Here is a 27281-nt window from a genome sequence, read left to right on the forward strand (position 1 = left end):
GCTTAGACTTCATTTCAATTTTATACAGGGTGACAAATGGGAAGTTATCTAAAGTATACCCACGTGTCTTCCCTTCTTACTGAGACCCGGAAGGTTAGGTCCATTAGATATATACTAGAGTGTTGTCAGTTTCTATTGAGACACGACAAGAAGCACTACGTGTACTTCAAAATGAGTAACCTTACAAATGAAGAAAAAGTATATCTTATCGAGTGCTTTTATAATAGAGGTACAAACTATACTGAAGCATATAGAGGCTTTCGTACCAAATTTGGAAGTAAAAAAGTAGCCAGTCAAAACACCCTCAGAGAGAACCGACGTCGGTGGCCGAGTGGATTAGATGCAAGTCTAGTGTGCGAAAGGTTGTGAGTTCGATTCCCCGTGGAACCGAATTTTTCAACGGAAGGCTCCGGCGAGCGGGAGGTTGCTAATAGAGGAACCGCCTGTACCGGCATGGGTTTTCTGTGGTTTCCCCATGCTACTTCTATGTTCTATAGAAGTGCGAATGCGGTACAGTGTAGAATCCACAGCCGCATGCATAGGGTTGGATAGAGTGCCGAATGGGACCCGAAAAAGGGACTCCGAGGCCGTAAAAAAAAAAAAACACCCTCAGAAGGGGAGAATAAAAAAAATTTATCTGACATCATCGTATAACCTCACTTTTGACTAAAACTTTCAAGTATTTATTACTTTCTCTTCCAGAGTAATTGATAATTTCATCAAGTATTATAATCTTGAGGACCGTCGTCATGATCTTCCTGGTCCATCACACTCAGTTACAACAGAAGATACGATTGCCAAGATCGAAGAACATTTCAAGAATAATTCAACGGATTCGATACGAAAAGCAGCGGCAACTTTGAAACTGAACCGAGAGACACTGAGAGTAATATTGAAGTATTTCCTCATGTTACACCCTTACAAAATTACGATCCATCATTTGCTCACAGAAGATTCCAAAAACAAAATAATTGAGTTTTGTAAAATTATGACACAGAAATTTGAAAATGATGAGATCGATATCAATCACATAATCTTCACAGACGAAGCTCACTTTTATTTAAATGGACATGTAAATAAACAAAATTACCATTTTTGGGGTCGCGAAAATCCCCACTCATTTGAGGCAAAGTCTTTACACCCTGTTAAAGTGACTGTTCCCGACTAGAAATTTGACTCGGCAAACCCTTCGGCCCTGATGCGGCAGGCCGAGCCTGATATTCGGTGCTAGTGTGGTCAACCGAGTCCGGCCCAGATGAGGCGCGTTACGCGAGTTTCACGTTGGGGCCGGATCATGGTTGCCGTATCCAAGCCGAGTCGTGGGGGCCAATTAAAATTATTATCAATCTTATTGGTAATTTAGCATCAATTATTGCTCATTCAATCGCTACTCTCAAAATTGTTCCGAAAATTTTTAAATGACACTGGTACCATATGTACACATGGATGATTCGACTATCCACGATCATTCTTAATAATGTAAAAAAAAGAAAATTATATGCTATCAAAATTTATCATCTGTTATTTATCACTCTTGACTCCCTAACGAATTTATCGCTGAGAAACGGATTTTTTTTAACCTAAAATATTCTACCCATGACTGGTTTCGAACCCGGGACCTACAGATTACTAATCCTATGCCTTAGCCAACTAGCCTACCGCGCTATTCGTGCATTTTGAAATTCGTACTGTCTATTTTATATAGACACGGTCGCCTGCACATACATATTTTCATCATGTTTTTCAACATTTAAATAGTTTGATATGATATTACCAATTATAAATTTACCACCCCCCCCCTCTCCCTGCTACTTTCGGCAGACGTGTGGTAGACATTCGGCAATCGGCTAGGATTTTATCAGTGTCCACTAGTCCTAAGATGGAACACAAGTGATGAGATCACCCTATTCGAGAGTCAAACGATGATAAGGGTCAAGCTGAAGGGTTGAAAAATAGAATCTCGAGGATCAAGTGAGGTCAATGAAGAATATAATGATGAGTATAGACGGATACTGAGGGTGGATTAGCAAAAAAAAGTAAGGCAATTATCTTGGTTACATAGGAGGAATGTGGAATCCTAATGGCCGACTGACCCTAAAACAAATTGAAGGGGGGGGGGTCTATGAAGAGAAGAATATTCTTCCGATTTGTCTAAGTTGGGTTCGCTGGCCAAGTGGAGTATGCCTTATCTGGGCCTTATGAGAACCACATGAGGTATACCCTATTCGGCATGCCTAACGAAAAGCGAGACTCGCGCTGAATTCGGTGGAGGCTAGATCCGGCATGCCGTACATAAATTCTAGTCGGCTTTGGGCAGCTATTTCAATCAAAACAATACACTTAGAATTTACAGAAGGGACCATCACAGGCAATAGTTATCGAGAAATGCTACAAACTAAATTTTTCCCTTTGGCTAAAAGAAGAGGATTGGTTAAGAACTATTATTTTATGCAAGATGGTGCTACACCGCATAGAACTAAGAACGTATTTGAAGCTATTTATGAAGTGTATTGTGATCGCGTCATCGGATTAGGATACCCCAAGTTTGCGGATGGAGGTATGGAATGGCCCCCTTATTCACTCGATTTGAACCCGTGTGACTTCTTCTTATGGGGTTTCCTGAAAGATAATGTTTATGCGGAAAAACTCGAAAGCAAAGATGATTTGATCTCGAATTTTTCCTCAGATTGAACAAGTTTCTCATAGTTTCCGAAAACGGCTTGATTGGAGATCACTCCGAAAATATTTACCATTAATAGTTATCTCCTGGCTCAATTTGTCAATTTTTTTCAAATCTCAATAAGTATCTATTAGATGTGTCTGATTCAACTGAAACTAATTCCACATAAAAATGACATCTTTACTCAATTCATATGTGATTTCTTTTTTTTTTCCTGGCACTCATTTCAACGTTATAAACGATTAGTTTAGGCAACTTTCTAATTGTCACCCTGTATATTATTTATTTTCCGAATGATTGAAAAAAAATCTATGTATGATGATATAATCTTTACAACAAAGTCATTACACTAGTTTTTTTGCTTCTGAATAGAAACTTTGTAATCGTTGATTCTGACAATCTTCCAATTTTGCCTGGAACTGATCGAGACGCGCGGTAGCGTATCGGCCAAGAAAAGTTTTGGCCGACTGAGCAAAACCTCAGGCCGAGCGCACCGCGTATCTATACAGTGTATAGTATATACGACAGAACTTCCTCGACTACCTCTAAATAATTTACATTCGGTATAATGAAAACGGGACAACAAATCGGGAAAGTGTCGTTAGTTACATTAACTAAATCGCCTATGAGCTTTTCAACGGTGCAACTATGGTATTTTTTGGATTAACAGTAAAAAAGTTACGCGCATAGCAACGGGTTGATATTCACATTCTTACGCGCATTCACGTTCTTGGCGCGGAGTTTTTCAACTCACTGTCTGTATCAATCTAATCCTCCATCCTTTGATCCGCGCTAAGGACGTTGGTCCTGCTCCTACTGATCTTTTATTTCATAGAGAATTTTTTTAGAATACTTATTCCATTGAGAACTATTTTTCTTACAGAAATCTGATTGTGCACTATCACCATTTATTCAAAATTCCTGACTTGGCTTCCTTTTTTATTTCTATGTATTTTTCAAAAGTGTAGAATGTCATGAAGTGTGAAAATATGATCTTTTTAAAAAATGTGTGTTGGTATGTCGGGATGTTTATGCGAATATTTCGGAAAATTTTTATAAATTTTCGCAGAAAAAGGACTAAGTAGGTTGAAGCTGAAAATCTAAAATTTCATCTCATAATCGATATTATTTCGGAACACTTCTGGGCAATTTCAGCTCAATCGGTCAATTTTTTCCGAGATCTAGTAATTTCTCAAAAATCTTTTTTCGGTATCGGTACCGAATTTATTATATCTTAACCGGTATTTTTCGTTTTTATGACATAATTATTCTGTGCACAATAACTCTCGAAAAAATTTAGGTAGGATGTTGAAATTTGGTGAGACTAGCTCTTATGATTTTACAAGACGGGATTGTGGGTAGGCGAAATCGGACAAGTGGTTTAAAAAATTTTCAACTTTTTGTGAAAAACTGTTTTGTTCAATATCTCCCAAACTACTGGTCCGATTATTACTTTTTTTTCAAACTACTCTTCTCATCGTCCCCTAACAATCTCAATCAAAATATGTGAATACACTTTCATACAAAGTTTTCCAGATATCCACGTTTTTCTAGTTTTTTCAAGTGGGAGTTAATGTGGCATTCCATAATACGCGTAAAACTTGGAATAAACGTCTGAAATTCTGGATACCAATTAGTATTATTGAGTCACACTTGTGTATACAATTTTGTGTCGATCGATTCAATACATCCTGATATAGAGCGATTCATCCGAAAATCTTGTTTTCTAAAACGTCACACATCGTGGTTTTATTGATTATTTTTGCCTCTGAGGGCTTATTCTGGCCTTGTGTGAAAACGGATTTGGGTGCGAATAAGGCTTCGTTTACGAATTGCACATGGTAATCCTACAAGTGATCCGTGCACGGAGGCGTATTCACACATGAATCCGCCTTCACACACCTTAAGAATTAGCCCCTTGAATGACTTAAAAAGTCATAAAATAAAAAATTATATTCTATTCTATTTTATATCATACTAAGGGGCGATGCCCTCTGTCCGCTCCGCTCGCCAACCCTCATATGATCCTCAGTCAGACTCTCATTATACCTCTCGTGACTCTTATTTTGATTCTTCACTTATGACCCTTAATTTTGGAGTCTTAATTTCGAGTACCAAATTTTTGTCACCAGAAGTGAATTTGGATTTTCATAGTAATACAGAGAGACATAGTGGCCCTCATTTTGACCCTTGTGGCCTTTAGTTTCTGACCTCTATGACCCTTAATCTGACCTTTGTAATTCTTAATCCGACCCATGTGACCCTTATTTGGATCTTTAATTTGACCCTCCTTATTCCCGTGAAATTTGAACCTCCTTACTCTCGTGATTCTCAATCTGACCCGTATGACCCTTGTATCCCTTACTCAGACCCTTCTTTATTCCAACCCTCATGACCTTTATACTGATCCTTACAACCTTTATTTTAACACTTGTGACCCGTAATTTAGAGCCTTAATTTCGAGTACCAAATTTTTATCACCAGAAGTCGATTGGGATCTTTATAATATAGAAAGATAATATTTGATGAAAATGGAAATCAGCGTGAAAAACGAAAATATAGGAAATATTTTTTCGAGGAACCATTGTCCGAGAACGATTTTCAGGGGAACATTTATCCGAGAACTATCGGTACAGATCCATTCAGACGCACATGGAATTGGTAGAGAGACAAAGAAAAGAGACTTATAACGCATAAAGTAACAGTTACATTGCTTCTGTCAAATAAGCTCGCAACCCTGCTTATTTCTTTATTAATAGTTTGAAGTGCGCAATTCTAAAAGATTTATTTACACTATTAGTAATGTTCTATTGACTTAATGGAAATATTTACATTGCTTATAATCGTCGTTTTTACATATTTAGTCCCATATTTATGATGCATTTCTCTAGTATTTTGAGGATTTTTGGCTGGGTTGTTTTCAATAAGAGGGTCATTGCGTTAGTAAGTGGACCTTTACATCCCAGGTAGGAATTGACGATGGAAACCAGGCTCATCGAGCCTTGAAACAAGGCTCGAAAATGCTCAATCAGGGCTGGGGCTTGGATGAGCCCTCATTCAGCCCTGAAAATGATAACCCGAATTCAGGCTCAATCTCTAAGGCTTTAACAAGGCTTGATGACAAGTCCTGATCCAAGCCTTGAATTACGACATTTCAAAGGCTCAATTGCGCTTCATTTAAATAATAGACATTATTGTTTATACGCATTTATTTGCATCATTACTGATTGTTTACAAACCATTTATCAATTTTTGGAACCCTACAAAATAGTCTGCAGTAGAATTGTTCCCCATAGTTGATGAGCGGTAATTCGTTAATTCTAATTGTTAATTAATTATCAATGGATACAAAAAAAAAAGTTATCATCATTGTTTTCCACTAATTATTCGTCCGGAATCGTTATCGCGTACCTGAAATTGAAATACAATGAAATTATACATTTTAAAAATTCTGCATGCTCGGGGATTCGATCCTAGGTCCTTCAGATCTTCAGTCAGGCGCGCTGTCCACTAGGCTACCGGAAACTTCTTACAATTAGAAGATTTTTTTCCGGATATAAATGTACAAAGTAGTGTTTCTCTGTTTATCCATTCGTTTAAATATTGTAAACAGAATGAATGATGAGCCCGATGAATGAACTAGTCGTAAATCTATTGATTGATCAGTCGAAGATAATAATAATGATAATTATGCAACTGCGTGCACAAAGGACTGTTGCAGGCCTGATTTGGGCCTCAGCTTGGTAGATGTTACGACAAGTTATATTTGTGAACGTGATGATACTTTTTTTACTTTCATTAAATGGTGGTCATTAGTTCAAAAATTTAGGATATAAATCAACGGTTAAATTTTCTCCCGGGGACTGGTTGAGTCCTAGATGAGCCTGGACGTACTCAGCCTCAATACCCAAAGCCTGAAATGAGCCTGAACTGAGACTCGCCAAAGGCCTCATTGATCACCCTCATTTGAGCCTGGATTGAACGATGAGAACAGGCTTGTCTGAGGCCTGAGCCATTGAGCCCTGCCAATACAGGGCTAAAAAAAGACTGTTCTCATCGTCAGCCTGGATAATTCTTACCTGGGATTATTTCAATTCTTTAATGAGTGTTGACCTTTCAATGTTCAGAGTGGAAAAGTGCCTCAGAATGTAGTCATTGTCTTGACTTTTGTATTCACGACTACAACTAGGATTGTCAATTATGTGTATTCGTTTTAGGGAGGCTTTCAAGTGATAATGGTTGCCCCTGACTCTGTTGATCTATGTAATCAGGGCTCTTGAATTTCAGAGCTCTTAGAATTTTTCGAAGAATCCAACCCCTTTAAGCTTAATTTCAGCCTGGTACCTACACACAGAATAACGTAAACATAAATTATCATTAAGAAGTCGTCTTTGACGCTTTATGAAAAGCATTTTCCGATTCAAGTTGGAGAGTAAATTACGCTCGAAGTCACTGTAAATTACGATGACATAAACGCAATTTACGGTTTTGTATCCGTAATTTACCATGTTTTTTTTGCTAAGGACGAGAAAAAAGAAGTTATTTCATGCATCAAATACAATATTTTTTCGGTAAATTATGCATAAGTAAATCGTAAACGATTCCATGACTTTTGATCTGCGGACAAAATTTCCGCGACAAAATAACCGACGACAATATATCCGTCGACAATTTTTCCACCAACAATTTCCCCCACGTTCAATATTCCCGACATACAAAATATCCACCGCCAAATTATTCGGTTGTTTTCAACAAATTTCATTCTCTTCTAAATCAATATTAAAAGCCAAAAAGAAAAAAAAATTCACAATTCATAAATACATTTAATTTCCAACTTCAAATCAGAAACAAATAAACAACAGATTTTACATGCAATTACAGTGTCTCCTCTTCTTCAGAAAACAAATTCCCTTGGATTTATACAAACAACCAACTTCCATAAATCAATAAATATACATTAAAATCGTTCATTTCATTCAAATCTTCGCATACTAACAAATGATTAGTATCACAATTCTAAACAAAATTCACATTCCCTTCGCTTCAGTCTTAACCACACGGAGAATACACCAAAAAAATCATCACAACGGCTTCTATTTCAAGATGGCCGCGTCACGTTTCAAATAATTTAATTTGTCTTTAGAATCGTAAGAAGATACAATGTTCTTGGTAACATTAAAAACATCGTCACAACATTTACAGCCTCAAAATAGCCACAAGACGTTTCAAGTAATTCAATTTGTCATTAGAATTGTAAGAAGATACAATGTTCTTAAAACGAAAAGAAAGGGGGGTCATCGGGAGCCCTCGCTAATTACTGTTTACCATTCAAAATTGTAAAGATATGAAATATCGGATAATTTCTCGATGGATATAATGTACCAGGGATGAATTATCGGCAGAATAGATGTCAACAATACAATTGTCCCTGGAAAAATTGTCTTCAGTTTTCTATTCATTTGGAAACTTTGTCGCGGAAATTTTGTCCGCGGATCATAAAGCGTGTTATCATCGTAAACTACGTTTCTATTAAGATCGTAATTTACGATTTCGTAAGCATGAAATATAGGGGAGGCGATGCCAGTATCGCTCAGCAGCCAATACCGCTCACCTGATTTTCCCCACAACCACTTACTTTTCCCAAACTATCTCTTATTCAATCTGAGAACTCTACTATTAGAGTAATTCTCATGATAATTTTTGTTTTTTCACTACTTTAAATGATAATGTTTTTCTCACGCGATTTAATTGACAAATTTAACGATTGAAAATGGTTGAATCACTATAGTGTGATCTGTATCAAACTGTAAAAGATACTTGGATATCCTTAATTCGCCTATGCGCAAGGATGTAGTGGAACCATATGGAGCTATAAGATTTATTATTCTTTCTAAATTTTGCATATTTTGCTACAATCTCTACAAGATATGCGTTTGCCTTGGCATCTCTTTTGTTTAACTGAAACGAATTTTCCGGAAAAAGGGTCTAATTTTTCAGTCCATGTAAACCAATATTATTTAAATTAATCATAGCGTCCCAAATGATCTGAAACATCATAGAGATATGGAATCCCATAAAAATATCTCGTACATTTCCGCAAGTAATACCACGAGAGCTTCAAAATTACCGAGCAATTCCCGATAGGTTCGTTGCAAACAAACGAAGGAGTCAAGTTTTTCAGGTTAAACAATCACGAGTGCGAAGCACGAGTGATTTTTCCTGAAAAATAGAAAAAATATTTCCTGGAAAAAAGTGAGTTCCTCTGAAAAATCCATGAAAAAATCGAAACCATCAAGTATTACTCTTTATCCGCAAAATCTTGAAATTTCATGTAACTTTCTTTCCGCCCATTTTTTTCGGAGTATTCATTAGGAAATTTATGTATTATTACTTCAATTTTTTATTGAAAGCAATTTGAAAATGTTCATTTGATTTTTTTTTCTTTTGTCATTTGGTTTTTGTTTAGTGGGGGGGGGGGTTCCGCCCCAACCCCCCCACCAGGGGGCTGCGACCCCTTCTTCCCGCCCGGCTTCTTCCCCTCCGCCTCCTTCTCGGACCTTTATGACGAAAAATAGTATGTGTCATTCAGACGATAGCGTCGGTTTGTGAGTCATGTGAGTTTGCAGCACTCCTCACAAATCTCCGCTTACCGTCCTTATGACACAATATACTAATTCTAGCACTACTTCTTCGTTATTCGATGCTCCCATACATATTTTGCTCCCAGCAAATGCTCGTTTTATCTGACACGAGGGACAGTAGGTTGTCGTTTCGGCTATTCAAGAATCACAGACCAAAAATGAATTTTTAAGTGAAATCAGAATAATGATATGACAGCAATCCGGTAACTTAGGGACAAAATATTTCTTGATAAACTGCCCTCTATAAAAGATACGTTTATCCTGTGAAGGCACCGTCCTGTATGAATGATTCGCCTCTTGAGCCAAATATTACGTTGTTGTTGAAAGCAGAGCAATTATGCATGTTTGAGACTTTCAAGTTCTAACCAAACAATTATTTTTTTGGTAATTTTCAACTAACGATTTTGCTGGCCCAAGCAAGACGTGTTTGAGAACTTCGTTTCATTCATCGTTTTTCTCTCAGTGTATTGTTTACTGAAAAATAAACATGATCACTGATGCCATTGCCTCGGGGGATTTCAGAAACCACCACTCTCCTTTATCATTCACATCTCTTCTTTTTCTCCTCTTCGTGTGAATACAAATGGGAATCCACTTGTCCCAACACGGGATTTGTGTGTTTCCCGGAAGTTTCAGGGAAAAGGAGCGATACGGACATAAAATGATGGAAGTGGATCGATGAAAACAAATTCTCCTATCCCACTGGGTTTCAGTGATTATTTCCTCGTTTTATAAGTCACTAGGGAGGCAGTACTACTCGCGCGGATATCATTCAGAGATTCAGATGAGACAGGTCAACTTGCTCAGACATGCGTTTTACATTTTTTCTCAACTCTTAATATTACAACTTATGTTAAATCCAACTCCATCACGATTATGGCCTTTTGTTGTTAGTATTTCTTTTTTTTTTTTTTTTGTTCATATGAAATGCTATAGCAGAATGATTTTTAGTCGAGAGGTTAGATTCTTGTTTTGGTACAACTTATCTCACGAATGAGAATTAATTTTTAAGACCGGGTTTCCCCAGGAAAAAAACTTTTTCGTTTTTCGAGAAAAAAAAAATTAAAAATCCCATTTTTCAGACGGATTTTTCCTCAGGAATCGAATTTTGTAGGTCATACCGTGGGGGCTCCAGTTATTGCGCGGTTAAGGAAAATGTTCATGTCAAGAACGGTTTATTCGCGTTCTACTTATCAATAATACGTCTGAGGGCTCTAATGTGATCCCTGAAGTTTTCCTAACAGGAAAATAATGGATTTTGATGAAAATACCCGGGAATCAGATAAATATTCAAGAAAAGACAACAGAGTTCTTAGTAGGTGGTGATCGAACGCCCAAAATTGACCCACCCCATTTCTCAGAAATCAGGCTTGCAGTTATCGGACAATATGGATAAAAAGGAATTGGCCGGGAAAAATGAGAGAAATTGCTTATGCATAACATATTTAAGATAATTTTATTATTTTCCCATCAACGATAAACTGTTTAAAAATAAAAAATGACTATTAACCAATAATCAGGTACAAATAAGAAATAATTGCGATTCCATCTTATCCTCCTCTAGAAGCAATTTTGGCTGGAGGGCTGTTGATATCTTGACGCAACACTTTTATCATCTATCAGTTCTCTTTCGAGAAATGAGGTCGGGGTCATCCACCCTGTGTCTGAACGACCAATGGTGTATTCTTTAGGTGGGAGAGATGCGACAACAGCAGGTATCCTAAGGTACCTGTACATAATCATCTATGATACGCACTGGCCAACAGCATTCCCACAAAACAAGATCGTGAGGCACTCCTCCTCATGATTCTTCACCTTATTATATGCATAATGATCTCCTCGTTTCATTAGCACTTTTTACCCTTTGGACACAAATTAAATCCTGACTCATTGTAATTAAAAAGCCTGGAGCCATCAATATCCAGTAGATTTTTCGAAGTTAAATATTTCCTCGTATGATCAAACTACTGGCGCATTATTTCTTCAGTGATGTCAGCTCTAGTGCACATAATGTTCTCCGACACTCACGTATTTCAGGGTTACGTCGTTTGAAAAACTTGTACCAATGTTTACTAGGGCGACCATTAATAAAAGCACTCTTTTTGCCCAAAGATTTCACTACTTTTTGGACAGAATTAAATAGTTGCTCCTTGGTGATAGGGAATTCAGCATCGGCCATGTATAAGATCCATTGCACAAGCTTTTTCTGATACAATTTTCCCAGGACACACCCAGGAACTGATTTGATGACTTCAGGTGTTGTTTTGCCAATTATTTTATCATGTAGAGTTGATTTGGGAATACAGAACTCTTTGCTCACTGAGCTCAACGTTCTGCCAGCCTGAACAGCCTCCAGAGCTTTTTTCAAAATCTCGTCTGAATATTGAGATCTTGACTTTATGTCTTTTGAAGCGTTCGTAGGTGTGGACCTGAAAGACAAGAAAACTGAGTGATTTTGTTGTTCTCATTTTTATTCTACATTTTTATCAATACTCTCATGATGAATAATGAAAAAAAAATGATGAACTGAATATTTTTATGACAGGAGAGGCCTTTTGACAAGACGAATCGGTTGAGGTTAGGAGAAGGAGAAATACACGTCTGTTCACTGCAGTAGCCAGCATTTCGGACACGTAGATTTCGGAAACATGATTTCTCTAGCAATAATAATTTATTTTTTCGTTGTTTTTCATTTCTACATATTCTCAATTGATCCCTTTACACAAACAAATTGCTCAAAATCATTTTTCTACTTACATTTTCAGGTTAAATCCTTATGAATCATCCAGCAATCCTAGCGTTCGCACATACTACCCACCACTCATGCACTGTATCAGTCACCAGACTATCAACTTGAATTTTTTTAAATTCCCGGTAATTCGTGAGAAATTAATAAATATCGCGTTTTGTGCCGAAACTATCAAGCTGTATTTACAGATTTTCCAAAATGGCCACCGATGATGAAGGCTATTTGAAAAATGCAAAATTCTGCCATAAGAGCGCTCGATTTCTGACAGAACGGTACCGTCCGATCACTGGTGCCCCCACGGTAATTGTCTCCTGCCACTTAAAAGTGAAGAATCAATTTTTTTTTAATCGAATAATGAACTTAACAAAACCACGTTTGTATGCGGTTACTATTACATTTGACTTCATCTTATTTCACGCCAGCAATTTACAATGGCCTTAGCTTCTATACATTATAGTGATTTCAATTCTATTTATTAAAATCCATCCAATTTCATATATGTTTTGAAACCCATCGGACTGAATGGAGGAAGAACGGAATAACAAAGAGTTCAGGAATTTTAATTAAAAATTTGATATAAAACAAATGGAAGAGATTCCAGGAGTCAACTCTCCTCCATTCCAGAGGTGTTATTCTACTCGTACTTCTATTTTTCAATTGAAACTCACTCCAACGAGTGGATACCATGATTTTAATTAAAATCTATTTTACGAGATCGATAAGCTAGAGCGGTTAGAAAACAGTAATTTGGGCATGAGGAATTTAATTCAATTCTGTACCCAATTTCAGTAATACTCTTGTGTTACCAATTAACAAGGAAACCCTAACTGCAAACGCCTTTGGGCGCGAGAAGTTTATCAGCAATTCCTTATCACTTTCTCTTGCTCAGAAAATGATTAATGGCAAATGATGGTTATCAGCAGGACCTAGTATCCTCTGTCCTAGTATCCTCTATTTAGTAGTGATGGTAATGCAATATGAGGTCAAGAGTGATTTATTGTTGTTAGCAACTGCCCGGGAAAAGCCGATTACCAAAGTTTTCCATAAATTCCTCTCGACTCCATTTCGAGTTGAATCCTGAAATTCATCCGAATCCTCGCCTGGATGCATTCAGTGGTAATACTTCTCAATCTCACTCAACTTGGTTGTTTTTGCGAGGGGATACTGAGGTTCGGTATTCGCAGAGAATTGTAAACACGTTTGGAGAGAGAAATTTCACGGTAGAATGAATTTGAAATTATTCAAGTTTCAAAAAGTGACATTCGCATCGTATCACAGATGTTCCATGGTAATTATGAATTTGGTGCAAGAATGCAAGAACTATTTGAGGTGCGAATACGCAAAGATTAAAGTAATTAAAGTATTTCATAAGCGAAGCTCCCATTAATCTTCGTAGGAAACTGTGAGAATAGTATTGGAATAACATCACTTATTGATGAACAAAATTAATTGTGAATGAAGATGATGAATGGAAACGGTTGACAGTGATTCTCTGAGATCTTTAATAAAATGTTTTTTGGAGTCAGAATGGGGCGATGGGGTGTCTATCGGAATTCGAGAAATTCTCCAGTTTTTTTAAGAAATAAATTATAATGTTGACAGATCCTTAGCGCTGGTCAGCAATATACCTACAGTTGGCTATTATTGCACGAAGTAAATAAAATTTGTGGATCCGTGTTAAGATTCGCAAGGGCCGTATTTGTATGTGACGATTTCTTTGTGAAATAAATATATTGAACGTTTCTTTGAGGATTTTAGTTGTATATAACAATTCAATCGTATCGTGATTATAAAAACCGTCTCATCATGACGAGGCGATGCGAAATAGTTACTCGTTCTCATAGACCTATATAAATATATACAATGAAAAACTATGATGTTTAATTGTTCAGTGAAGGAAAGAGAAGTTCATGGATGTATCCACATAAAATTACGGCTGTATCAAAGATACAGGCAACCGCGGATTTTTTCTTCACATCCAGTGTATCGATATGTAATATACTCATGATCAGCCATAGCCAAATCCATAAAATTTGATTACCGTTAAATATTGCAGCCGACAGTTAGTTAACATCACTCTTCAATTTTTCGATTATTGAAGTATAAACAATTCCAATATTCAAATTTTCAACTATTTTATTTATGAATGATTGAGGAAAGAAGATTGACGATTATTTGTTTAATTGAAACGCGCGCCCCGGGTAGCAAAATTTTCGTGTTTGGAAAATCTTCCGAATATCTTTGCAAGAATCTTCGGAAGATTATCTCGAAGATCTTTTTGGTGACCCAAAAAGATTCTTCGGGAGACAGAATCTTCCAGAGAGATTGTTGGAAGATCCTCAGGAGACGACTTTTTTTTCTATGAAATCTTCCGGAGAAAATGTTGGAAGATCTTCGGAAGACAACTTCTTTTCCCGAAAATCTTCCATGGAAGATTGAGAGTCTCTGCAGAGACAATGTTGGAGGATCTTCGGAAGACAATTTTCTTTCCATGAAATCTTCAAGAGACAATGTTGGAAAATCTTCGGAAGACAACTTTTTTTGTCTGCGGAAGATTTTTTAGCGAATTTTTTCCTGTCAAAAGTTGACAAGTCGATGTAGGGAGATGTTCAGGAAGGCAACGAGTCGAACATGAAGGGGGTGGAATCCTTCTTGCGTGGAGAGCATTCGCAGATTGAATCATTGTGGCAATGGATTGGGAAACATTTTATCCCCTACCTTTGAACCTCGTGTCCCCCTCTTGCTCCTTTATTATTGATCCTCATCCATGTCCATATCCTGGCGATTATATTAAATTTCCCACTTTCGTAATTCTCCAACTCCAAAACTCCCCAACTACGAAACTTCTTCACATTGAAGCTCTCCAGCTTCCAGACGCTCTTATTTAAACATGTCCCAACTTCAGTGTCCCAATTTCAAAAAATTTCCAACTTCAAAATTGGCTAACTCCAAAAATGTTCAACTTGAAAATTTTTCAACTCCAAAGTTGACCCACTTTGAAATTTTTCAACTTCCAAGTTGGTCACTTGAAGAATTTTCTATTTCAAAGTTGACCCACTGCGAAATTCTCCCAACTTCAAAATTGATCCACTTCGAAATTTCCTCAGCTTGAAAATTGGCCCACTTCCAAATTCGTCAATTTCGAAATGCTTTTACTTCAATGTTGACCAACTTCAATGTTGAACTTTCCACTTCAATGTCAACTTTTCACCTTCAAAGCTAACCCACTCAAAAATTCTACAACTATAATGTTGACCCATTCCAAAATTCTACAACTTCAAAGTTGATTCATTTCAAAAATATTCAACATGTAAAATTTTAAACTTCAAAGTTGACTCACTTTGAAAAATTTTAACATGAAAAATGTTCAACTTCAAGGTTGACCCACTTTGGAATTTTTCAGCTTCAACGGTGACTCTAATTTTTTTCCAATTCAAAGTTGACTTCAAAATTTTCCAACTTTAAAGTTGACCCACTTCGAAATTCTTCAATTTTGAAGTTGATTCACTCCAAAATTTTACTGATTTCAGAACTGACCAACTTCAGAATGATTCAACTTGAACGTCGATTGACTTCAAAACTGACCCACTTCAGAATGACTCAACTTTAAAGCTGACCCACTTGAAAATGGTTCAAATTCAAATTTGACCTACATCAAAACTCTAATTTTTTAAGTTGACCCACTTCAAAATTGACCAACCCCCAAATTTTTCATGCTCCGAAATTTTGCCTGCTTTGAAATTTTTCATCTTAAAAATTGACCCATTCCAAGATTGATCCACTTCAAAATTTCACAGCTCCTAAATCAACTCCGAGATTTTACAATTTCAACATTTTACAATTTCAAGATTTTACAACTCCAAGATTTTACAATTTCAAAATTGACTCACTTCAAAATTTTACCACTTTGAAATTGACCCACTTCGAAAATTTTCCAACTCTTGAGGCTGGATCGTTCGTTCGTTTACAACCGAGTTGTATGTGATTCATAAGCGCACTATGGGTCGCATACGATTCGCTTGCGAGCGAATGAACGATTCAGCCATATCTGTGAGGTCCATGAGAATTAAAATGTGCTATATTTGAGACTCCTGAGAGTTTACACCTGTGCTCAAGATCTTGGCCAGCCGAGGCGGCCTCCGATCCGCACTGTTTCTCATTACATGTGAGTCGCCGGATGACAGTACTCCTCATAAAGCTCAGTGTGATCTCTATCATCTTTTTGAAAATCTATTTTCTAAAAAAAGGTGGTGACATTAATGATCTCCTCATGGCGATAGGGTCGAGGTTGGAACTTCAAGAAACCTATGACTTCTTATTAGAATCCAACAAGTAGAGACAAAAATTTCTGTACTTTATACAGAAATAGAAATATGCGGAGTGACGTGGCATTTACGAGTGAGACTTTTGACCCTATGGCAGCCAACATCTTGGGATACTTCCGCAGTATCTATTGATGTGAAAAATTTCGCAATATACTAGAGAGCCCAAATTTGGGTAATATTTTATTGGATACGTTGAAAGACGATCACCAAAATTTCAAGGATCTTGACCACCCCGTTTTTGAGATATGCGTTGTCGAAAATGAAAAGAAACGATAATTTCAATTTTTGACAATGCATATCTCAAAAATGGGTCGTCAAAATCTTTAAAATTTTGGCAATCGTCTTTCAACGTATCCAATAACATATGATCTAAATTTGGGTTCTCTAGCATATTGCGAAATTTTTTACATCAATAGATACTGCGGAAGTACCTTAAATATTCAAATGTTAGATTACGACATTTAAATCTCATGTAATTTACTTTTATAAACCGACGGCCGTGGCTGTGTGGTTAGAGTATGGGATTGGCACGTGAGGGACCCGGATTCGATACCCGGCTGGGGAGCCTGGGTAGGTTTTTCCGTCAAGTGAGGTTTTCCCTCGTCCTTCGGCGAATGTGGTACAGGGAGTTGGGGGGTGGGAAGGGAGCAAATCGTGAAAATCCGAAAGGGTATACGAGAGAAAATAATTTTTTTTTACTTTTACAAAAACCACAATCGTCCATATTTGACTTCCACAACATGAAAACAAAAATTTTTCACTTGCCTTTCGAAGAGATAAAAATCTATACCTGCCCTACGTGATGGATGCAATGATTAATCCACAGTGCCAAACTACCTTATATTTGAAGTGGACACGTCTTTACTTCCATGTTGGAGATGATTCACGGAGATGACTCATAATGACCAGCACCATCTGTTAGACTTCTACAAATCTAGAAAATTTTACGATTTTCTAACAAATTCTCGGCTTGTTTTTATATTTCCGAGAATTCGGATAATTGAAAAAAGCGCATCTAAGTATTATGTAGTAGACACGTACGAATCAGTCTTAATTTTAATAAATTTTTGGTTGAAATTGTCGGTACACTCTTTGGGAACTTGACTCACGTAACATTTTCACTGGATTTTCAATCATCAGTAATTTGGTAGGGTAGGGTGCCCGTGTAGAAAAATTTCTGTCTTTAGAAGGTCTTCTAGAAATCTTGGGAAGAATCTTCGAAAGATTATGTAGAAGATCTGCTTGGTGACCCAAAAAGATTCTTCAGAAGACAAAATCTTCCAAAGACAATTTTAATTTTCGATCCTTACTCCTTTGATCCTTACTTTTTTGACGCTCAAATTACTAAGCCCTAAATTTTGGACTTTGAAAATTTTGATCCTTAAAATTTTGTCTTCTGAAGAATCTTTTTGGGTCACCAAGCAGATCTTCTACATAATCTTTCGAAGATTCTTCCCAAGATTTCTAGAAGACCTTCTAAAGACAGAAATTTTTCTACACGGGTAGTCACTTAGAATTTCTTGAAATCATTCTTGCGGGCAGGGGCAGGCCTTCAATAGAGCGATTTTATTGAAACAATCATCGAAGAATTTGCTATCAATCATTTAGGATTGATTTTGGAGTTGGTACAGTCTTCCGAATCTTTCAAGAGTGATTTCCTCAAATTTCCTTTAAAAAAATGTCCCGGAGGAAATCCTAGTAGGGCTCCTGTGAAAAATTCTGGTGGAGCTTGTGAAAAAGGTCTTGAGAAAAATCCTGGTTGGGCTCCTGGGACATTTCTTGGGGACATTTCCCTGACGAAGCGCCTGGAAATTTTTTTTGGAAAAATCCTGGTGAGGCCCTTGAAAAAAGATCTGGAGAAAATCTTGGTGGGGTTCCTAGAAGAAGATCTGGAAAAAAACCTGGTGGAGCTTTCGGAAAATGACCTAAAAAAAATATTGGTAGGACTGTTAGAAAATTTCATGTGAAAAATTCTTAGAACATGTTCTGTTCTATTTGAAGAAGTGATTGGAAATGTCCTGAAAAAATTCTGGTGGTGAAAAAGTTCCTGGATGGATTCTGAAAGAATCCTGATGGGGTTACTGAAAAATGTTCTGAGGAGAAATTCTATTGGGGTTCATGAAGGTAATAATTACAAATATCCGGTCAAATCTTGATTCTTATCTTATGAATTAATTGTTCGAGGAAAAAATATCAATAAACCTTTCGTTTTATTCATGAAATTCTCTACCAAATAGATTGCCTGAAAAATTTGTCTAAACCTTTTACTTTAAGATATTCACCGTATAATCTGTATTTAATAGTCAAATCGAGAAGTAGAATACTATTCCGAGGAATTAGAGACTAAATTTGCAGATTATACGATAATTATTCCGATATATCTCAAACGAAGAGTTTGAGACAAATTTCCCATAAAACCTTATTTACAGGGAATTTTATGAACTAAAAAAAAATCTTCCAACATAAAGGATTACCGAAGAATGTGAAAGGTTGAAACATAGAATAGTATATTATGCTCCAAGGGAGTTTTCCCTGATGAAGCGCCTGGAAAATTTCCTTGCCTTCGGCTCGGGCAACATAACCCCGAGTTAAAATGTCATCGCAACCTCCCGCGTGGCATATACTATTTTTTGTCACACCTGTCACGTATTTCTGCACGATTATTGAGCGAATAGAAGTGAATGAAATTATGTGAATAAACAAAACATCGAGAATTCTTAGATGGAATATGGGCCAAGAGTGTTTAGATGACTGTCAGATAGTCTGTAGTAGAAACATCTAGATAATAAGAGATAATCATTGAAATTCAAATGCTGTGGTATATCAAAAACACAAATCGTTCTGAGAATTTTTTTTTATTAATTTATTATGAAAAGTAGAATATATACATCGTTCAGAGGAGTTTATGAGTTTGATTTATGATGCATTATTTACATTTTGCGTGTGAATATTATTAATTGTTATGTTTTGTATAGTGCAATTGCTAATAGTGACGAAGCGACCTGTGATATTTTCAATCACTTTTTCAGAGTTGGTATTGTCATGTGCCGTTTTGTGAAGATCCATTATTGATCTTTTGCTTCTTTAGTAATAATTGGTACTTGTGGGCAGTGGTTCTCAGTTTGCTGAGTGAAGTTCGTCGATGTTGATGGATTGTTGTTTTTGTTCGTAGATACTGGGAATGGATTGAATGTGATATTCACATTCTCCTGGTTGTCTTTTGATTCCAGCTCGAATGGTTCATCCCAGTGAATGTCTTCTATCAATTTTGGTATCTTGGACACTACGAGTGCATTATTATTGTTATCATCAGGTGGAGTGTTACCGTTACTGTCAGTCAATACTCTCTTCTGGGGTATCTGGTCGGTTGAGTTTGCAGTTCTTGAAGTGCTGGGAACGCATTCATTCGCGATGCGGTGGAAAACGTCGGTTCTGCGATGCATTGACTCTCCCACATACCCTCGAGCTATGGAAGCCGATTTCCATCCCCCATGCTTCATTATCATTGTCTCACTAGCGCCTGAATCAGCTAGCAATGTTGCCGAAGTTCTTCTGAATGCGTGACCTGAATACCTCTGGAGTTTCTCTATTTTCAGAATTGTTGCGATTAGTTTGGGCATTTTTGAGAATGTGTTTTTCCCCACTGGCTGCCGGGTACATTTTCCCTTCGAGTATTACAGGAAAAATCTATTCGTTCCAGGATCGATTGGTCTCAAGTTCATGTACTGTTTGACAATGTGATAGAATGGGCCTCCAATTACAGGATACCTTATTTCTCCTGGTTTCTTTATTTCATGGATATCTACTACACATCCTGAATGTGCCTCGTCAAAATAAGAGGGAACTCGCACGTTCTTAACGCCCCAAAAATGCCGAAAATGAGAGAAACCTGAGAAAAACAATAGTTCCATAATAAATTTCCTAGTCATAATTCAATCTTCTAGTCACAATCTAATATTCTAGTCACAATCTAATTTTCTAGTTAAAATTTTCTCGGCACAACTTAATTTTTTAGTCACAATTTAATTTTACCTTTGTGAGTAGAAATTGATCGTTTGGAGCTGTATCCAGGAATTGTATGGCCTGATCCCCGGTGAAAGTATCAGCTTTCACAGAAATGAATCTTTTACTTCTTTTGGTCAAAAAAGCTTTCAGTCGCAGGAAATGGTCGATGTCAATATTTTCTTTAATGTTCAAGCATTTTTTGATGATAGACCATCGATTCCATAGAGTACTAGGTTTATACTTGGTCGACAACCCGTCGAAGTACACCAGCAACACACTTTCATTAATTTGAGAAACTCCTCGGTTGTTTACCCAGTCAATAAACTCCTTGTAGGTTGAGCGATACACAGCACAGGATTTTTCTGGTAGCCGGCTATCTATAATACTTTGTGCTTTGAGAATCTCGGCATTTGTATCGATTGTTTCATCGTAATCATCCTCCTCTTCAATGTCTTCTTCGTTCGAACTAATTGTTCACTTCTTTCGCGAATAATATTGAGAAAAAATACAGAGACTGATGTTTACGTTGCACTTTATTGTTTTCTTGGTTATAGATTTTGGCAGGACCGAGATAATCCGTGGCTAGTTCGAATATTAATGGCGCTAGTGTACACTACTTTTGATGGGATAGACAAGATGAAATCTTTCTAATCCATATCTATATAAGCGTGTTGTTATGTGCAGGCATGTGCGCAAACGATCATAATAAGAAACTTCCAAGTGAGTTTGCACTAGAATTTAGCCCCCGGAAGCTCACTATATAATGTATGATCAAACATGCAGGTGTGATAATAGTATATTGTGCCCCTGGGGAGTAAAAGTATTTTCTGACGAATGGGACGTTATAACCCGAGCCGAAGGCGAGCTGAAAATCGCGAAAATCGTGGTTTTTTCGGGCCTAACGACATAAAAGTATTTTCTGATGAATATGATTATAACCCTCGCCTTCGGCTCGGATTATAATGCCGCGTTCGCCAGATAATGCTTTTATTGCCGTGTGGCATACGATATTTTATGTCGTTGGGTCCGAAAACCGCTATCTAACCGAGCGAAGCGAGGTTAAAATCGCGGTTTTTTCGGGCCTAATGACATAAAAGTATTTTCTGACGAATGTGATAATAACCCTCGCCTTCGGCTCGGGTTATAACGTCACATTCATCCACATTCGCCAGATAATACTTTTATCGCCTGGTGGCATAATATACTATGATCGCCTGGCGACATAATATACTATTATCGCCTGATGACATAATATACTATTCTTCACCTGGGGCCAAAGTGTCAGACCTGAGATTTTTTCGGGGGAAAGTCGACTTTCGGCAAAATCGAATTTTTTCGCCGATTGAATGTTGATTCCAATGATTTAAGCGACGGGCTATTCAAAATTCTCAAAAGTATGTGGAAAAAGTGAAAACTGAAAAATTGTTTTTTTCACCCAGAGCCAAAGGGTCAGATTTTTGGTTTTTCCAGATGACTCAAGCGACGGGCTATCCAAAACTTTCAATTGTATTTAGAAAAAGTGAAAAAACAAATTTTTTTTTCACCTGGGGCCAAAGTGTCAGACCTTGTATTTTTTCAGGGGGCAAGTCGACTTTCGGCAAAATCGAATTTTTCCGCCGAGTGAACGTTGATTCTGTATCTACTAACGATTCTGATGCTAATGAAACCCTCGGAGGGTCCCAGAAATGTTGAAATAAAAAATTTAAATTTCCACCCGTGGCCCAGGGACGGCGGAGGGGGGGGGTGTATCTTGCAATATTTGAATGCAAAATGTATGCGTCAGCCAGCGGGGAAAAATAAATTCTCGCAGATACCCAAAGAAATTGCAACTCTTCTACCAATTAATAAAATCCAGAGATATATAGGTCACGCGTTTAGAAGAACTTCGGCGACATTGCTGGCTGCCTCGGGTACTAGTAGTACTATTTTAATTAAATATGGGGGTTGGAAATCGGCTACCATCGCTCAAGGTTATGTGGGAGAGTCTCTGGGAAATACGAGTCAAGTATTCCCCCATATCGCCAATCAATGTATCCTCAGTACTTCGAGTACTGTAAACTCTACCTATCGAGTGCCCCTGAAGAGAATATTAACTGAAACTAATGATAATACTCCACCTGCTGATAATATTAATAATAATGTATCCATGCTATCAAATTGCTCCTTACAAAACATGACAATCAATAATATCCACACCCAAAAAGTAAATAATGCATCATAAGTCAAAATCATAATCTCTTTTGAACGGAATATATTCTACACTTTATAATGAATTAATAAAAAAAACAGCACGATTTGTGTTCTTAATGTGCTGCATTACTTGAATTTTTGCGCCTTCTCTTATTATCTAGATACTTCTACTACAGTCTCCATCTGACGGTCAACTAGAATACTCTCAGTTCACATTGCAACTGACAGTTTTCAATGTTTACATGATTTCATCAACTTCTATTCGTTAAATAATAGTGCGAAAAACTCGTGACAGGTGTGACAACAAATAGTATATGCCACGCGGAAGTTTGCGATGACATTTTAACTCGGGGTTATGTTGCCCGAGCCGAAGGCGACCCCCTCGTCAAAAATGTAATCGCAAAACTCCCTTGTAGCATAATATACTATTATTGCCTGGTGACATAATATACTATTTTGAAGCTCATAAAAGTTTCTAAAAAGAAGTCAGTTTCTAAAAAATTCAGTCATTGGAACTTCACCACTGAATAGAAATAGTAAATTCATGTTCATCTCATGACTGGAGTATTTTATGAGAAAATGTCAAAAGATCTTTTTTTTAGTTCATAAATTTTCTGTAAAAAAGTTATTTTGGGGAATTTGCCTGAACCTCTTCGTTTAAGAAATGATTATCGTATAATCTGTGAATTTCTTCCCCAATTTCTTGAAAAGGTATTCCACCTGGAGATTTGATTTTAAAATTCAGATTATATGATGGATATCACTCAAACCAAGAGATTTCGATGAATTTCTCAGGAAACCTTTCCTCCAGAACATTTCTTAGAAAATTTTCCAGAAAGCCGACCAGGATTTTTTCCAGGAGATATTCCACAACCCCGCCAGAATTCTTTTTCCGGGTCTTTTTCCAAGAGCTCCCACCCGGATTTTTCCGCAAGACCTGCTACAGGAGCCCTACCAGGATTTTATCCAGAACATTATCCAGGGGCCCCACCGGAATTTTTCCAAGGAGCTTTACCAAGATTTTTGCCAGAACATTTTTTTCCAGGATATCTCCAATTATTATTCCAAGAAGCTCTAACAAGACTCTTCCCTAGTAATAAATATGATAAATAATGATAAATATGATAAATATGTGATATCAGCACTCCCGTTTGATACCTGTGGCGGAATAAAAATATTGAACATTTAAATGAACATCGGCATTGAGAGATTGTATGTTTGAGTCTGGATGGTACGTTCGCTCGGAAGCTAGTCGTAAATCGGCAGTTAGCGCATACAGGTTGCATGCGATAGACTTTGCGAGAGGATGAACGATTCAGACTTGAGATTACGACATTACGTTCCTTTACTATTCCTGTTGTGAACTTCCAGTCACAGGTACCTGGGAGTGTCTAATAATCGAAAATAATAGAGCGATTCCACATCAAATCAGCAATCGAAAAAAATCGATGTCTCAGATTTTGTTACTGCTTCTATATCATTAGATAAAGCTTCAGTTAAAATTTCAGTTCAAAATGAAAAATTTTGAACGAATACTGATTTTTTTCAATTTTGCCTTCTTTCGCTTATAAAAAAAATCTTCCTATTTTTTTGGTAATTGTGCTGAGTTTGTGTATATCGGGATTTCATTTCAAGGAGCTCATAGCATATTGAAAACCCTTCAAAATGAGCCCAGAAAAAGTCTATTCCATCCATTTTTAGCCACGTAATCATCAAAATAAGTTTTCTCAAAAAACATAAATAAGTCTGAAACTTCATTTTCTAAAAATCTCAAATTTTTATACCAAAGTTGGAAAATTCCTATTCGAACCCGGTAATTTTTTCCGACGTTGAATTTGACTAGTGATGAGATTGATGGAATTGATATTCAGACTGAAACATGATCTATACATATGTCTAATGCGTCATGACCAATTCGGGAAATTTTACGGTGGGTCAAATTTGAACTGAGTTCTATTAGGAGTTGTTCAATTTCGATGTGGGTCAAACCCAAAGTTGTGAATTTTTTAAGTAAGAAGATTTATAAGTCCAAAAACTATGAAGTGGAAAAATTTTGAAGTTGGAGTGTAAATTTTAAAATCGGAAAATTTTGTAATGAGCAATGTTAAAGTCGAAAAATTTTCAAGTTGGAAAATTTCGAAGAAATGAAGAAATTTTGAAATCGGTCAACTTTGAAGTTGTAAAATTCTGATTTAGGTCAACTCAGAAGTTGTAGAATTTTGATGTGCGTTAACTTTGAAGTTGAAGAATTTTAAAGTGGGTCAACTTTGAAGTTGAAGAATTTTGAAGTGGGGCAACTTCGAAGTTGAAGAGTTTTGAAGTGTGTCAACTTTGAACCTGAAAAATGTTGAAGTGGTTAAATTTTTGAAGTTGGAACAATTTTGAAGTGATTTAATATTTGCAGTTGAGAAAATTTTGAAGTGCTTCCATTTTGAAGTGGTTAAATTTTTTAAGTTGAGTAAATTTTGAAGCGCTTCAATTTTTGCAGCTGAGAAAATTTTGAAGTGCTTTTATTGGAAGTTATGGTATTAGGGAAACAGAAAAAATAGCTTTACACCAAAACACAGGTTGAGTTGGAGTTGAGCATTAATTAGAGTGGTCCTCTCTTCACGACTTTCGGGCCCAGACTAACCTTTGACAAAGGAGACCTCAAGTACCATGTGTTTCTTTCCGTGGTGTCCTGTGATGTCATCTGTAGCATAGACAACTGCATACAGAATGCACGCCCACGACCCTTATACAAAGAGGTAAATAGACTAAATTTCTTAAGAATTAAATTATTATTTTGCTCATTTCAATCGCTTTAATTTTGAAGTTGGGGAAATTTTGAAGTGGGTCAACTTTGAAGAGGGTCAATTTTGAACTTGGGAGAATTTCGAAGTGAGTCAATTTTGAAGTTGAAATGTTTCAAGTGGGTCAACTTGGAAGTTGAAAATTTTTGGAGTTAGTCAATTTTAAAGATGGGAAAATTTTGAAGTTGGGACACTGAAGTTGGGACATTTTCAAGTGAAAGCGTTTGGAAGCTGAAGAACTTTAACGAGAAGAAATATCGAAGTGGAGGAGTTTTGGGGTTACTCGTTAACATGTAGATATGGATGCAAATCAATCATCAAGCGGCAAGAGGAGGACACGAGGTCCAACTGCAGGGGATAAAATGTTTTCCAAGCCATTGTCGAAATGATTCAATCTGCGAATGCTCTCCACGCAAGAATGATTGCGCCCCCTCCAAGTTTTCTCTGCATCAACTCGTCGCTTTTTAACAGAAAACAATTCTCTGAAAAATCTTCCGGAGACAAAAAAAAGTTGTCTTCCGAAGATTTGGCTATATTTTCTCTGGAAGATTTGACGGAAAAAAAAGTTGTCTTCCAAAGATCTTTCAACATAGTCTCTGGAAGATTTTCTGGAAAAGAAGTTGTCTTCCGAAGATCTTCCAACATTTTTTCTGGAAGATTTCGTAGAAAAAAAAGTCGTCTTATGAGGATCTTCCAACAATCTCTCTGGAAGATTCTGTCTGCCGAAGAATCTTTTTGGGTCACCAAAAAGATCTTTGAGTTAATCTTCCGAAGATTCTTCCAAAGATATTCGGAAGATCTTCCAAACATAGAAATTTTTCTACCCGGGCGGCTCCCTTTTAAGAAATTCGAATTATTCACTTAATGGAAAATTTACAGTTCCATATTATCAAATTTTTAATTCATCATTAATCGAAAAAATCAGATTATGAATATTATACTATTTATAAAAAATTAATCAGCATATTTTAAACCTTTGTTAATGTATATTAAGGGACACATTCGTGAAATATTACAGAAATTTAATATTGATGGCGATCCCTGCTCATGATGTAACGCGGATCGATAGTGGTAAATAAGAATTTATTCGAGTTTCGTGAAGCGCAAACATTGTGAGATTTAAGCCTTTATAAGCCGTAAGCCCTAAGCCGAAATACGCAAGACATCCGTATTACAAGCAGGCTCTGCGTATTACACGCAGTTCTTGCATATGACACGCAGTCACTTTTTTGATCATGCGTGGTACACGCATCCGAATACAATGCGGCTAAAATGTTACATAATTCCAAATGTCCTTAATAAGATGCACCAGACAAAAGTCACAGTTTTTTTTAGCAAGAAAACCCATCACACTCTTTAGCAATGATTCCAACCGTGCCAACAATAATAACCTTGATGAATTCTCTGAGCCGTTGGTATTCAGGCGTCGTATACGTGTGGAATGGCGCTAAAGATATAATTTCACGCAGTCTTATGTTCGCTAGATGACATTAACTCCGAACTGGAAATAGCTCACCATACATTATACCGATACAACTTCAATATTTGGAGCACAAGGAATATTAAAAAGTATTAAGACGCTTATGTCACGTTGAATAAGGAAACTTTCAATTCTACAGATGAGTTAAGACCTGCGATGGAGGTGATCTAATTGTCACGCAGCAATTAATCCTGGCTTTGAAGGGGTAGTGCATGGACTCTGGGGTGGTTTCGTGTTGCCCAATGAATCGGATATGAAGGCTAGGCTACTTATAGAGTATACTATTTCCCGTTTACAAATACTGCATTAACCCTCTATGAGTACATTTCCTGCGTGCTGCTCCTATTGTCACACTTAGATGGGTTATGACCCTATCCTCATTGCTGTATTATACATCCATTAGAAGGGTAATATCAAAG

General features: G+C 36.9%; 1 protein-coding gene and 1 long non-coding RNA gene across 2 annotated transcripts in view; both read right to left on the reverse strand.

The window, feature by feature from the left end:
• LOC107044647 (ras-related protein Rap-2a-like) overlaps nt 1-27281 on the reverse strand; it is a gene marked incomplete at its 5' end in the record, with an annotated part of 161314 nt that overhangs the window by 96720 nt on the left and 37313 nt on the right. The window lies entirely within an intron of this gene.
• On the reverse strand, nt 10752-12268 carry LOC114841550. The gene is made up of 2 exons (XR_003783152.1): nt 12079-12268; nt 10752-11750 (listed from the first exon to the last, which is right to left on the reverse strand). It is a non-coding gene; the product is annotated as an uncharacterized LOC114841550 (long non-coding RNA).

This window comes from Diachasma alloeum, unplaced genomic scaffold (assembly GCF_001412515.2).
Source record: "Diachasma alloeum isolate Michigan unplaced genomic scaffold, Dall2.0 Dall_scaffold_00776, whole genome shotgun sequence".
In the NCBI taxonomy this organism is placed as follows: domain Eukaryota; kingdom Metazoa; phylum Arthropoda; class Insecta; order Hymenoptera; family Braconidae; genus Diachasma; species Diachasma alloeum.